The following is a 13,718-nucleotide window of genomic DNA, read 5'->3' on the forward strand; positions in this document are numbered from 1 at the left end:
AGGAGCGGACCAGTCGATCGACTGAGATGGTGGAGATCTCAATTGCATACTGCTCACGCCCTCGTCTCCTTAAAACCTATTGGATGAGAAAGTCAGATCCGTCCCCTCCGACCTTCTCCTGTAATGAGTTTTGAGGAGGAGAGAGGACGCGAGGAGATCTTCCCGAGGACTGTGCAACTGCTTTCTGCTCAAAATGATCAGAATTGCGATTTGCTGCGTTACAACATGAGATATTTGCTTATTAATGAATTGACATGCATTGCAGTAGCCTTTTTGCAAACCAAGTAGCATACAGGATGTGGTTACATTTATTATTTGTAGAAAACTGAAAAGGTGTAGGATAGGACCAAATGTTGATTGCTGGATGCAGATTTAATCCATATAATCAGTGTGTGGCTTTCACAGTTTTTGTGGTTGCATTATAAAAAATATGAAGAACCAGTCAAATCTCAAACAGTTCAGTTGAGATTAGTCTATATTTTCTCATTTATGTGACCTGTGTGGCAAAGTCTGATCAAAGTCTGAGAACTCTATTCCTCTCCTGATATTCGGGCCTCCGCCTGCAGGTACGTCCTGGTCATGGAAAATGAATCTGGGACTGGCCAATGCTGTCATCTCATTGGCTGAATGGAATGCCTGGAGGTGGTGCCTAGGAGGAGATTAAAGGCATGTCTCTCTCTAATGAAAGGGGAATTGAACAGCTGTGACGTTGCCACCCACCACCAATCCAAAGAGCACTCTCTCCCCTCCCTCCCCCCCTTCCTCTCTCTCCCCCTCCCTCGCTCTCTCTTCATCTCCCTCTCTCTCCATCATCTCCCTCTCTCTCCATCATCACTGCATACAGAATTACTGCCAGCCTGGATGGGGTCATGTGACATTTAAATACCCTGGGATTTTCAACTGGGCATGCTCCATTGTATTACTTGGCCGCTTCCCCTCCTCCTCTTCAACTCCTCCCTCTATCTGTCCCTCCTTTATTCATCCTTTCCTGAGGAGAGGATGCCTATTATTGTCCTGTATCCCTGCTCAGTCACACTGGAGCCTGTAGTTACTGGGGCTACTGTCTCTAGCTGTCTCTCTGTTTCTTTCTCTCTATGGTTCTCTGGCTGACAGAGAGCTGTCTTTACCCTGTACTGTGAGGGTGTGGAGGGATAGATGGACAGTATGTTATTCCTCGTTTCTCTCCCATCTCCTGATGTCTAACCGGACTGACTGACCGTCTGCTGCTCTCTGCTGTCTCCTAGATGGATGAATGGATAGATAGATGTACATGGTTCTAGCTTGGCTGTCTAACACCCTCGTTGACTGGCTGACTACAGAAGAGGAAGGAGGAAGGACACCGCAAACATCAATTCAGCAGGTGGCTGGTAAGGGACACGCAGATTCATAGTGTCTATGTGCAGGCACCACCAGTGCATTTCCAACATGTCTTGACTTTATGTAAATAAGCACGTTAGAGGGAGCACTAGTGTCTGTGTTATTGTGACTGTGTTCCTGTGACTGTGTTAGTATGACTGTGTGTCTGTGTGTATTTGCCTTTAAGTATACAGTGCAGTTGCTGTTTGTTAATGTTGATGTTCATTGACTGTGTTTCTATTCCTGCACACAGACCGATGCTCTCTCATATTGCAGAGAGAGGGTTGGGTCAGAGAGGGCAGAGGTTGGCTGGTGGTTGAAGTAGTGGTTGGGTGGAGGTTGAGTTATGGTTGTGGCTAGGTTTGGGTGCTCAGATGTTTTGGGGTGGCGCCAGTTGCCAGGTTGTTGGTCCCAGTGTTGGAGCCCCACTGCAGATGGGCATAGTCTGTCAGTCAGGGACGCTAGCTAACAAACACACACACACACACACACACACACACACACACACACACCTGCACATGCATTTACACATGCAAAATACTTAAACACTCCAACAACAACACAGTACTGATTCCCACCAGTCTCCAGCATGTTGATATGTTAATATGTGGTATTTAGCAGTGCTATGCTGTATGTTAAATGCCTCATGGCAGGACTAAGCCCATCCAATCCCAACCAAGCCAGGCAGGGCCAATCTGAGCCAAAGCAGGAGGGATGAGGTGGACTTTGATTCAGAGGATAAGCGTGATTGACTTCAACAGGCGTCCCTCCTGTGTGTGTGTGTGTGTGTGTGTGTGTGTGTGTGTGTGTGTGTGTGTGTGTGTGTGTGTGTGTGTGTGTGTGTGTGTGTGTGTGTGTGTGTGAGGCTCCAGGTGTCTGATTAACATTGGCATTAATACACCCTGACAGTGACTGAGGAATTAGACTGACCCGGTAATGCCTGTCTTAGCGTTAGGGTATTGTAGTGTGTGTTTTGTTTATGAGACCCTGGCAGTTGCCGGCAATTGAGGTGCTTCCGATTAAAGCATTAAACTGGATTTGCTTTTCTATAAATGCATGTGGACACACACACACATGCTCACGCACACACACACACGCACACACAAACACACACACACGCACACACACAGACTGTACACACACAGTCTTGTACAGCTAACCGTGAGGGGACACACAATTCACACAATTCAAAATCCTATTTTTCGTAACTCTTAACCCTAAACCTAACCCGTACTCTTACCTTAACCTGAACACTAACCTTAACCTGAACCGTAACCCTAACCTGAACTCTAACCCTAACCTGAACCCTAACCTGAACCCTATCCCCAACCCCAAAACCTTGTGGGGACTAACAAAATGTCCCCAGTTGGTCAAATTTTTATTTGTTACTATTCTGGTGGGGAATTCTGGTCCCCACAAGAATAGTTAAACACGTCATCACACACACACTCACACACACGTCTTCCTGTCTCTTGGCAGGTCACACTATGTTCTGAGGGTGATTCCTAGCCCTCTGCCAGCATGTGGCCTGAAATGATGCCCAGAATAGAGCCATGATTTTGATTGATGTCCCTCTCCTCTGTTTGGCTTTCCCTTCACTCATCTATCTATCTATCTATCTATCTATCTATCTATCTATCTATCTATCTATCTATCTATCTATCTATCTATCTATCTATCTATCTATCTATCTATCTATCTATCTATCTATCTATCTATCTATCTATCTATCTATCTATCTGCAGTTGAAGTCGGAAGTTTACATACACTTAGGTTGGAGTCATTAAAAATCGTTTTTCAACCACCACAAATTTCTTGTTAACAAACTATAGTTTTGGCAAGTCGGTTAGGACATCTACTTTGTGCATGACACAAGTAATATTTCCAACAATTGTTTACAGACAGATTATTTAACTTATAATTCACTGTATCACAATTCCAGTGGGACTGAAGTTTACATACACTAAGTTGACTGTGCCTTTAAACAGCTTGGGAAATTCCAGTAAATTATGTCATGGCTTTAGAAGCTTCTGATAGGCTAATTGACATCATTTGAGTCAATTGGAGGTGTACCTGTGGATGTATTTCAAGGCCTACCTTCAAACTTTGCTTGAAACAAAAGAAATCAGCCAAGACCTCAGAAAAAAATTGTAGACCTCCACAAGTCTGGTTCATCCTTGGGAGCAATTTCCAAAAGCCTGAAGGTATCACGTTCATCTGTACAAACAATAGTACCCAAGTATAAACATCACGGGACCACGGCGCCATCATACCGCTCAGGAATGAGAAGCATTCTGTCTCTTAGAGATGAACGTTCTTTGGTGCGAAAAGTGCAAATCAATCCCAGAACAACAGCAAAGGACCTTGTGAAGATGCTGGAGGAACAGGTTCAAAGTATCTATATCCACAGTCAAACGAGTCCTATATCAGCACGGAAGAAGCCACTGCTCCAAAACCGCCATAAAAAAGCCAGACTATGGTTTGCAACTGCACATGTGGACAAAGATCGTACTTTTTGAAGAAATGTCCTCTGGTCTGATGAAAAAAAATACAACTGTTTGGCCATAATGGCCATTGTTATGTTTGGAGGAAACAGGGGGAGGCTTGCAAGCTGAAGAACACCATCCCAACCGTGAAGCACGGGGTGGCAGCATCATGTTTTAGGGGAGCTTGCTGCAGGAGGGACTGGTGCACTTCACAAAATAGATGGTATCATGAGGAAAATGATGTAGATATATTGAAGCAACATCTCAAGACATCAGTCAGGAAGTTAAAGCTTGGTCGCAAATGGGTCTTCCAAATGGACAATGACCCCAAGCATACTTCCAAAGTTGTGGCAAAATGGCTTAAGGACAACAAAGTCAAGGTATTGGAGTAGCCATCACAAAGCCCTGACCTCAATCCCATAGAAAATGTGTTGGCAGGACTGAAAAAGCATGTGCGTGCAAGGAGGCCTACAAACCTGACTCAGTTACACCAGCTCTGTCAGGAGGAATGGGCCAAAATTCACCAAACTTATTGTGGGAAGCTTGTGGAAGGCTACCCGAAATGTTTGACCCAAGTTAAACAATTTAAAGGTAATGCTACTAAATGCTAATTAAGTGTATGTAAACTTCTGACCCACTGGGAATGTGATGAAAGAAATAAACGCTGAAATAAATAAATCATTCTCTCTACTATACATTCTTAAAATAAAGTGGTGATCCTAACTGACCTAAGACAAGGAATGTTTACTAGGATTAAATGTCAGGAATTGTGAAAAACGGAGTTTAAATGTATTTGGCTAAGGTGTATGTAAACTTCCGACTTCAACTGTATCTATCTTTCTCTCTCTCTCTCTTGCTCTCTCTCTTGCACTCTCTCTCTCTCTCTCTCTCCTCTCACTGTTTCATTCCCTCTATCTCTCCTACTGTGTGCTGTTTGCTGTGTGTTGATTGGTTTGTAGATAAATATAACTGTTATCCTGCATCCCTATTGGTTGACCGAGTGTTGTTTCCCTATGATGACTGCAAGATGTTGTTTGTTATGGTTGTTCTGAACTGTGAGTGCGTGTGTGTGTGTTTAAGCAGGGAGTGGGGTTATTGCCGCAGTGCTTGCTTTCTGCACCCGATTTGGAGAGTGAGCTAAGCTAAGGAGACTGGCAGAGGGTGTGATCAGAAATGTAAGCACGTATCAGTGTACACACACACACACACACACACACACAGGCAGGCACATGCACACACATACTGCGTGTTTGTAGTGTTTCAGTAGAATACTGAGCAGGGTGGAGTGAATACAGTGTTTCTCTGCAGAGCACTGCTGCAGAACTACAATGCCAGCTACCTCACCCTCTCTCCCCCTCTCTCCCTCTCTCTCTTTCTCTCTCTCTGTGTTTGAGCGATGTGGTATATGTGTTTGAGAGGTTGTGGTATATGTGTTTGAGAGGTTGTGGTATATGTGTTTGAGAGGTTGTGGTATATGTGTTTGAGAGGTTGTGGTATATGTGTTTGAGAGGGATGTGGTTTATGTGTTTGAGAGGGATGTGGTTTATGTGTTTGAGAGGGATGTGGTTTATGTGTTTGAGAGGGATGTGGTCTATGTGTTTGAGAGGGATGTGGTCTATGTGTTTGAGAGGGATGTGGTATATGTATTTGAGAGGTTGTGGTATATGTGTTTGGAGGGATGTGGGATATACATTATTGTATTTACAAAAGTATGTGGACACCCCCTCAAATTAGTAGATATGGCTGTTTCAGCCACACCCATTGCTTACAGGTGTATAAGATAGACCACACAACCATGCAATCTCCATAGACAAACATTGGCAGTAGAATGTCCCATACTGAAGAGCTCAGTGACTTTCAATGTGGCACCATCATAGGATGCCATCTTTCCAACAAGTCAATTCATCACATTTCTGCCCTGCTAGAGCTGCCCCGGTCAATTGTAAGTGCTGTTATTGTGATGTGGAAACGTCTAGGAGCAACAACGGTTCAGTCACGAAGTGGTAGGCCACACAAACTCACAGAACGGGACCGCTGTGTGCTGAAGCGCATAGCAACACGCAATACCGAGACTGCCTCTGGAAGCAACGTCAGCACAAGAACTGTTCGTCAGGAGCTTCATGAAATGGGTTTCCATGGCTGAGCAGCCAGACACAAGCCTAAGATCACCATGCACAATGCCAAGTGTCTAATGGAGTGGTGTAAAGCTCCCCGTCATTGGACTCTGGAGCAGTGGAAACGCGTTCTCTGGAGTGATGAATCACGATTCACCATTTGGTAGTCTGACGGACTAATCTGGGTTTGGCGGATGCCAGAAGAACTTTAAATGTCTGAATGCATAGTGCCAACTGTAAAGTTTAGTGGAGGAGGAATAATGGTCTGGGTCCGTTTTTCATGTTTCGGACTAGGTGCCTTAGTTCCAGTGAAGGGAAATCATAGCGTTACAGAATACAATGACATTCTAGACAATTCTGTGCTTTCAACTTTGTGGCAACAGTTTGGGGAAGGCCCTTCCCTATTTCACCCCCGTGCTCAAAGCGAGGTCCATACAGAAATTGTTTGTTCGAGATCGGTGTGGAAGAACTTGACTGCCCTGCACAGAGCCATAACCTCAACCCCATTGAACACCTTTGGGATGAATTGGAACGCCAACTGTAAACGAGGCCTAATCGCCCAACATCAGTGACCAACCTCACTAATGCTCTTGTTGCTGAATGGAAGCAAATCCCCACAGCAGTGTTCCAGAAGAGTGGAGGCTGTTATAGTAGCAACAGGGGGGACCAACTCCATATCAATGCCCATGATTTTGGAATGAGATGTTCGACGAGTAGGTGTCCACATACGTAGTGTAGTTTGTGTGTGTGTGTCTTTATTTTGACTGTTTTCTACATTAGAATAATAGTGAGGACTTCAGAACTATGAAATAACACATATGGAATCATGAAGTAAGCAAAATTAATTTAAACAATTCAAAATATATTTCATATTTTATATTTTTCAAAGTAGCCACCCTTTGCCTTGATGACTGCTTTGCACACTCTTGGCATTCTCTCAACCAGCTTCTCCTGTAATGTTTTCCAACAGTTTTGAAGGAGGTCCCACATATGCTGAGCACTTGTTGGCTGCTTTTCCTTCACTCTGCAGTCCAACTCATCCCAAACCATCTCAATTGGGTTGAGGTTGGGTGATTGTGGAGGCCAGGTCATCTGATGCAGTACTCCATCACACTCCTTCTTGGTCATATAGCCCTTACACAGCCTGGAGGGTCATTGTGCTATTAAAAAACAAATGATAGTCGCATTAAGCGCAAACCAGATGGGATGGCGAATCGCTGCAGAATGCTGTGGTAGCCATGCTGGTTACGTGTGCCATGAATTCTAAATAAATCACTGACAGTGTCACCAGCAAAGCACCCCCACATCATCACACCTCCTCCTCCATGCTTCACGGTGGGAACCACACATGCAGAGATCATCCGTTCACCTACTCTGCGTCTCACAAAGACACGGCGGTTGGAGTCAAAAATGTCCAATTTGGACTCATCACACCAAAGGACAGATTTCCGCTGGTCTAGTGTCCATTGCTCGTGTTTCTTGGCCCAAGTAGGTCTCTTCCTTATATATATATATATATATATATTGACTTTTTCCACATTTTGTTGTATGTCACGTGTGCTCCCTCTCTGGCCTCTAGGTCACCAGGCTACTCGTTATGGCGCACACCTGTCACCATCGTTACGGGCACCTGCGCGTCACCAGACTCACCTGGACTCCATCACTTCCCTATATATGCCACTCCCTTTGGTTCCTTCCCCAGGCATCATTGTTTCTGTTTCTGTGTCATGTCCGTGCGTTGTTTGTGTTTTATATTATGTTACGTTTATTTATTACAACACTCACTCCCTGAACTTGCTTCACGACTCTCAGCGCACATCGTTACATTGTCGCAACCTGAATTTACAATTGATTTTTGTCACTGGCCTACACACTATACCCCATAATGCCAAATTGGAATCATGTTTTTCTAATGCCGGAAAGGGAAGGAAACCGCTCAAAGATGTCTCCATGAGGCCAATGGTGACTTTAAAACAGTTACAGAGTTTCATGGTTGTGGTTCAATTATTTGGTCCCTATGTTGAGCAGTGAATTTCAAACACAGATTCAACCACAAAGACCAGGGTGGTTTTCCAATGCCTCGCAATGAAGGGGACCTATTGGTAGATGGGTAAAAATAAAAAAGCAGACATTGAATATCCCTTAGAGCATGATGAAGTTATTAATTTCACTTTTGAATGGTGTATCAATACACCCAGTCACTACAAAGATACTTGCGTCCTTCCTAACTCAGTTATCAGAGAGAAAGGAAAGCGCTCAGGGTGACTTTAAAACAATTACAAAGTTTAATGGCTGTGATAGGAGAAAACTAAGGATGGATCAACAACATTGTAGTTTCTCCACAATACTAACCTAAGGAAGCCTGTACAGCATAAACATATTCCAAAACATGCATCCTAAAGCAAAACATTTGGTAAAGCAATACATGTTTAGTCCTGAATACAAAGTGTTATGTTTGGGGCAAATCCAGTAAAACACATTATTGAGTACCACTCTGCATGTTTTCAAGCAGAGTGGTGGCTGCATCATGTTATAGGTATGCTTGTAATCGTAAAGGACTGGGGACTTTTTCAGGATAAAAAATGTTATGGAATAAAGCTAAGCACAGGCAAAATCCTAGAGGAAAACCTGGTTGTCTGCTTTCCACCAGACTTCGGGAGATGAATTCACCTTTCAGCAGGACAATAACCGAAAACGCAAGGCCAAATCTACACTAGAGTTGCTTACCAAGAATACAGTGAATGTCCCTGAGTGGCCGAGTTACAGTGTTGACTTAATCTTTGTGAAAATCTATGGCAAGACCTGAAAATGATTGTCTAGCAATGATCATCAATCAATTTGACAGAGCTTGAAAATAATAATGTGCATATATTGTACAATCCAGGTGTGCAAAGCTCTTAGAGACTTACCCAGAAAGACACAGCTGTAATCACTTCTGAAGGTGCATCTAGAAAGTATTGACTCAGGGGTGTGATTAGTTATGCAAAGGAGATATTTCTGTATTTCATTTTTAATACATTTGCGAAAATGTCGAAAAATATGTTTTCACTTTTATCATCATGGGGTATTGTGTGTAGCCTCAACAGCACTCTCTAGGGTAGCACCATGGTGTAGCCGGAGGACAGCTAGCTTCCGTCCTCCTCTGCAGGACACACTATTCAACAGCCAGTGAAATAGCATGGTGCGAAATACAAAACAACAAAAATGTCATAATTTCAATTTCTCAAACAATCAACTATTTTACACCATTTTAAAGATAAACTTCTCATTAATCTAACCACATTGTCCGATTTCAAAAAGGCTTTACGGCGAGAGCATAACATTAGATTATGTTAGGACATAAACTTCACAAGAAAAACCACACAGCCATTTTCCAAGCAAGGACATGCATCACAAAAACCAAAAATACAGCTAAAATATTCACTAACCTTTGATGATCTTCATCAGATGGCACTCATAGGACTTCATGTTACACAATACATGTATGTTTAGTTCGATAAAGTTCATATTTATATCCAAAAACCCCATTTTACATTGGCGCGTGATGTTCAGAAAATGTATTCCCACAAAAACTTCCGGTGAATGTGCACATCAATTTACAAAAATACTCATCATAAACATTGATATAATTTACAACAGTTATTGAAAGAATTATAGATATACTTCTCTTTAATGCAACCGCTGTGTCAGATTTTAAAATAGCTTTACGGAGAAAGCACATTTTTCAATATTCTGAGTACATAGCTCGCCATCAAAGCAAGCTATACAGATACCCGCCAAGTTCTGGGGTCAACTAAACTCAGAATTAGTATTATAAATATTCTCTTACCTTTGCTGATCTTCGTCAGAATGCACTCCCAGGACTGCTACTTCCACAAGAAATGTTATTTTTGTTCGAAATACTCCATATTTATGTCCAAATACCTCCGTTTTGTTCATGCGTTCAGATCACTATCCAAAGGCATAACGTGCGAGCATAAATCCAGACACGAAAAGTCAAATAGTTCCATTACCGTTCGTAGAAACATGTCAAACGTTGTTTACAATCAATCCTTAGGGTCTTTTTAACCTAAAATGTCGATAATATTCCATCCGGACAATAGCGTATTCATTCAAGAAGAAAAAGAAGGAACGGCGTGCTGGCGGGCTCACACATCACCAAGTCCTTTGTCCATAGGCAGTCCACTCATTGACTGAGCTCCTATTTTCTGCCCAGTAACAGGAGAAGGATGAAACACGTTTCTAAAGGCTGTTGACAGCCAATGGAAGCCTTAGGAAGTGCAACGTGACCCCACAGACACTGTAGTTTCGATAGGGATTCAAAAGAAGAACTACAATTCTCAGATTTCCCACTTCCTGGTTGGATTTTTCTCAGGTTTTTGCCTGCCATATGAGTTCTGTTATACTCACAGACATCATTCAAACAGTTTTAGAAACTTCAGAGTGTTTTCTATCCAAATCTACTAATAATATATTAATCTAATGCTGCAATAGAAATAAGGTCCTCCCTAATCTTAAACGGCACCAACCGCCACTGGTGTGCATGTGTTATCCACACCAGCAGGCGTCTGTCTGAGTGGAGCTGTCTGGTGAACTTTACATTTACTGTCCTTATCAGTCAGCACCCCTCCTATCTAATGTCATTAGACTGTGTGTGTCTGAGTCAAGGTATATCTCTTAATGTAATTAATTAATCTGCATTCTACTTATGTCTTCCTAGATCTGTACATCTTTGTGTGTGTGTGTGTGTGTGTGTGTGTGTGTGTGTGTGTGTGTGTGTGTGTGTGTGTGTGTGTGTGTGTGTGTGTGTGTGTGTGTGTGTGTGTGTGTGTGTGTGTGTGTGTGTGTGTGTGTGTGTTAAGTGTGAATCTAATTTCTCTGATGAATTCCGAGCAGGCGGTAGGGATTAAAGGGTTGGTTAAGCCTCATCCTTCACCTGAAGCCCCCCCGGGTGTTACCATAGCAACCCTTTAAGTAAGTGACGCCGGGCAAACCCTCCATCTTGGGAGAGGAAGGAAGGACAAAAGAGACAGGGAAGAGAGAGAGAGGGAAAGAGAAGGAGAGGTGAAGAGAGAGGGAAGGTGTCTGGACAGTGGGGATGGGGGAGGGTGAGTGAGGAGCAAAGAGAAAAATGAGAGATGGGGAAGATATCCCCTGTGGGGGAAGAGAGATAAAGACGTAGATGAAGAAAGAATAAGGATAGAAGGAAGGTTTCCCCACGGGAGGGATAAAGGAAGCGAGATAGAGGGAGGGATGAAGGGGTTGATCATCCAAACCAATGAAATTATATTTGTCACATTCTTTGTAAACAATCGGTGTAGACTAACAGTGACATTCTTACTTACATGCCCTTCCCAACAATGCAGAGAAATAATTGAAAAATAATAACAGGAGTAGTAAATACACAATGAGTAATGGTAACTTTGCTATATACACGGGGTAGCAGTACCAAGTCGATGTGCAGCGGTACAAGGTAATTGAGGTAGATACAGCACCTTCACTAAGTATTTACACCACTTGACTTTTTCCCTACATTTTGTTGTGTTACAGCCTGAATTTAAAATAGAATAAATGTAGATTTTTTTTGTCACTGGCCTACACAGAATACCCCATAATGTCAAAGTGGAATTATGTTTTTCTAAGTTTTTACAAATTAATTAAAAATGAAAAGCTGAAATGTCTTGATTCAATAAATATTAAACCTCTTTGTTATGGCAAAGTTCAATCATAGCGCTTGATGGTTTTTGTGACTGCACTTGAAGAAACTAGTAAAAATAGTAAAATAGAAGAAAATAGTAAAAATAAAGAAAAACCCTGGAATGAGTAGCTGTGTCCAAACTTTAACTGGTACTGTATATGGAGATGGTTCTGTGCCTAAATACATTTAGAAAATAAATACATTTGCTTCCTGATCTTTCTTATATCTCTCAGATATAGGACAGACACTTCAGAACAAACTTCCTTAAGATTTTTTGGGAGGACTATATGTTGTTCCATGTAGTAAATCTGTTATTCAATGTGTTTCTATGGGCTAATAGCAGTAAGGCCATATTCAATGTTTCATCAAATTTTTTAATTATTAAGGGGTCTTAAAATTAGAAATAAAATAGCTAAATAATCCTTGGTATGACCATCATAAAACAATTCCATATGTTAGTTTAGTAGTTTTGCCCCCCCCCCCAGGGCTTAGACTCTGGAGGGTTAAGCCCCCCCCCCCATACATCCTACTGAGAGAAATTAGACCCTCACAATGCACTCTGTGTGTGTGTGTGTGTGTGTCTTTGTTTACTGTATGTCTATATCCATGTCTTTTGTCTGCTCCTCCCATGTGCTGTGTGTGTGTTATTCATTCTGGAACAGACTGCAGGCTCTGTGTGTGTGTGTGTGTGTGTGTGTGTGTGTGTGTGTGTGTGTGTGTGTGTGTGTGTGTGTGTGTGTGTGTGTGTGTGTGTGTGTGTGTGTGTGTGTGTGTGTGTGTGTGTGTGTGTGTGTGTGTGTGTGTGTGAGTGAGTGAGTGAGAAAGAAATGGGGTGTGCGGCGACAGAGCGGGTGGTATTTCAGGGGACCTGCCAAGTGCGAAGCGGGCTGCACACAGAAAGTGTGTGTACTTGTGTATGTTCATCTCTCACCTTCCTCTCTCGTTTTTACACAAGAGTCTAGTCTCAGGATATACACCTCTAAAATAGAGTAAGACACCACCTAGAATGCATTTCAAAAGTGTATCCTTGTCTCCCCTCCTTCATCTGCTCTGGTATGAAACTAATATTATATTATTCAATTTCAACGATCATTAGATTGATAAGCATTACACGCACCTTTCATATATTTTCAGACAGTGCAGAGGAAGGAGACGAGTCGAGGAGAGTATTGTGTGTGTGTGTGTGTGTGTGTGTGTGTGTGTGTGTGTGTGTGTGTGTGTGTGTGTGTGTGTGTGTGTGTGTGTGTGTGTGTGTGTGTGTGTAAATGACGGGGTGTGTAGAAGACAATCTGCTGCAGTCTTCACTGAGAAAAGTCTTTCTCTCTCTTTCATCTGTCTGTCCAGAGAGGGGAGTGGGTTAGGAGATAGGGAGGCATTGACAAGCCTGCTCCCTCTGAGTTTCTGGGTGGCGAGGGCTCGTACAAACACTCTTTGATTTCCCCAGCCTTCTTAACCCTAAGCTTATTTGCATAGTGAATAAGTACACAGTGAATAAGCCCACAGTGAATAGTCACATTGTGGTAGAATGGAGGCAGGTTGATGTTGCCCGCCTCCGGCTGTTGCAGTTTAATGACTGTAGCAGTTTAATGACTGTAGCAGTTTAATGACTAGCAGTTTAATGACTGTAGCAGTTTAATGACTGTAGCAGTTTAATGACTGTAGCAGTTTAATGACTGTAGCAGTTTAATGACTGTAGACGTTTAATGACTGTAGACGTTTAATGACTGTAGACGTTTAATGACTGTAGACGTTTAATGACTGTGGCAATTTATGCTGTGCCGTTTCTGAGGAGGATTTCAAAGCCACATCATGTCACGTCAGCAGGCGCTGAGGTTTAGAGCTCAGTATAATCCTGCCAAAGGCCCTGACTCCAGCAGATATGTTCATAATGGGGTTGGATAGGCACATCTTTGATGCAGTGGATTAGACCCATCCCTTTGATGTGGAGGACGTATTGTAGTTAGATCAGCGTTTTGAGTTCAATCAAGCCAGGTCACCCTTGATACAAGTCAGTATTCGACATACCTAATCTTAAACTTAAAGTTTCATATTTGACATTTTGAA

The 13,718-nt window shown here is 42.6% G+C and overlaps 1 protein-coding gene across 1 annotated transcript in view; it reads left to right on the forward strand.

Annotated features, from left to right (window-relative positions):
- The first annotated feature begins 1,005 nt into the window (after window positions 1-1,005).
- The window catches only part of LOC106583501 (pleckstrin homology domain-containing family A member 6), a 201,901-nt gene continuing 189,188 nt past the window's right edge, over window positions 1,006-13,718 (forward strand). The window contains exon 1 of the mRNA XM_014167754.2: window positions 1,006-1,367. The gene's annotated coding sequence lies outside the window, so the exon portion shown is untranslated. The remainder of the gene's footprint in view (window positions 1,368-13,718) is intronic.

Source organism: Salmo salar, chromosome ssa22 (assembly GCF_905237065.1).
Source record: "Salmo salar chromosome ssa22, Ssal_v3.1, whole genome shotgun sequence".
Classification (NCBI taxonomy): Eukaryota; Metazoa; Chordata; class Actinopteri; order Salmoniformes; family Salmonidae; genus Salmo; species Salmo salar.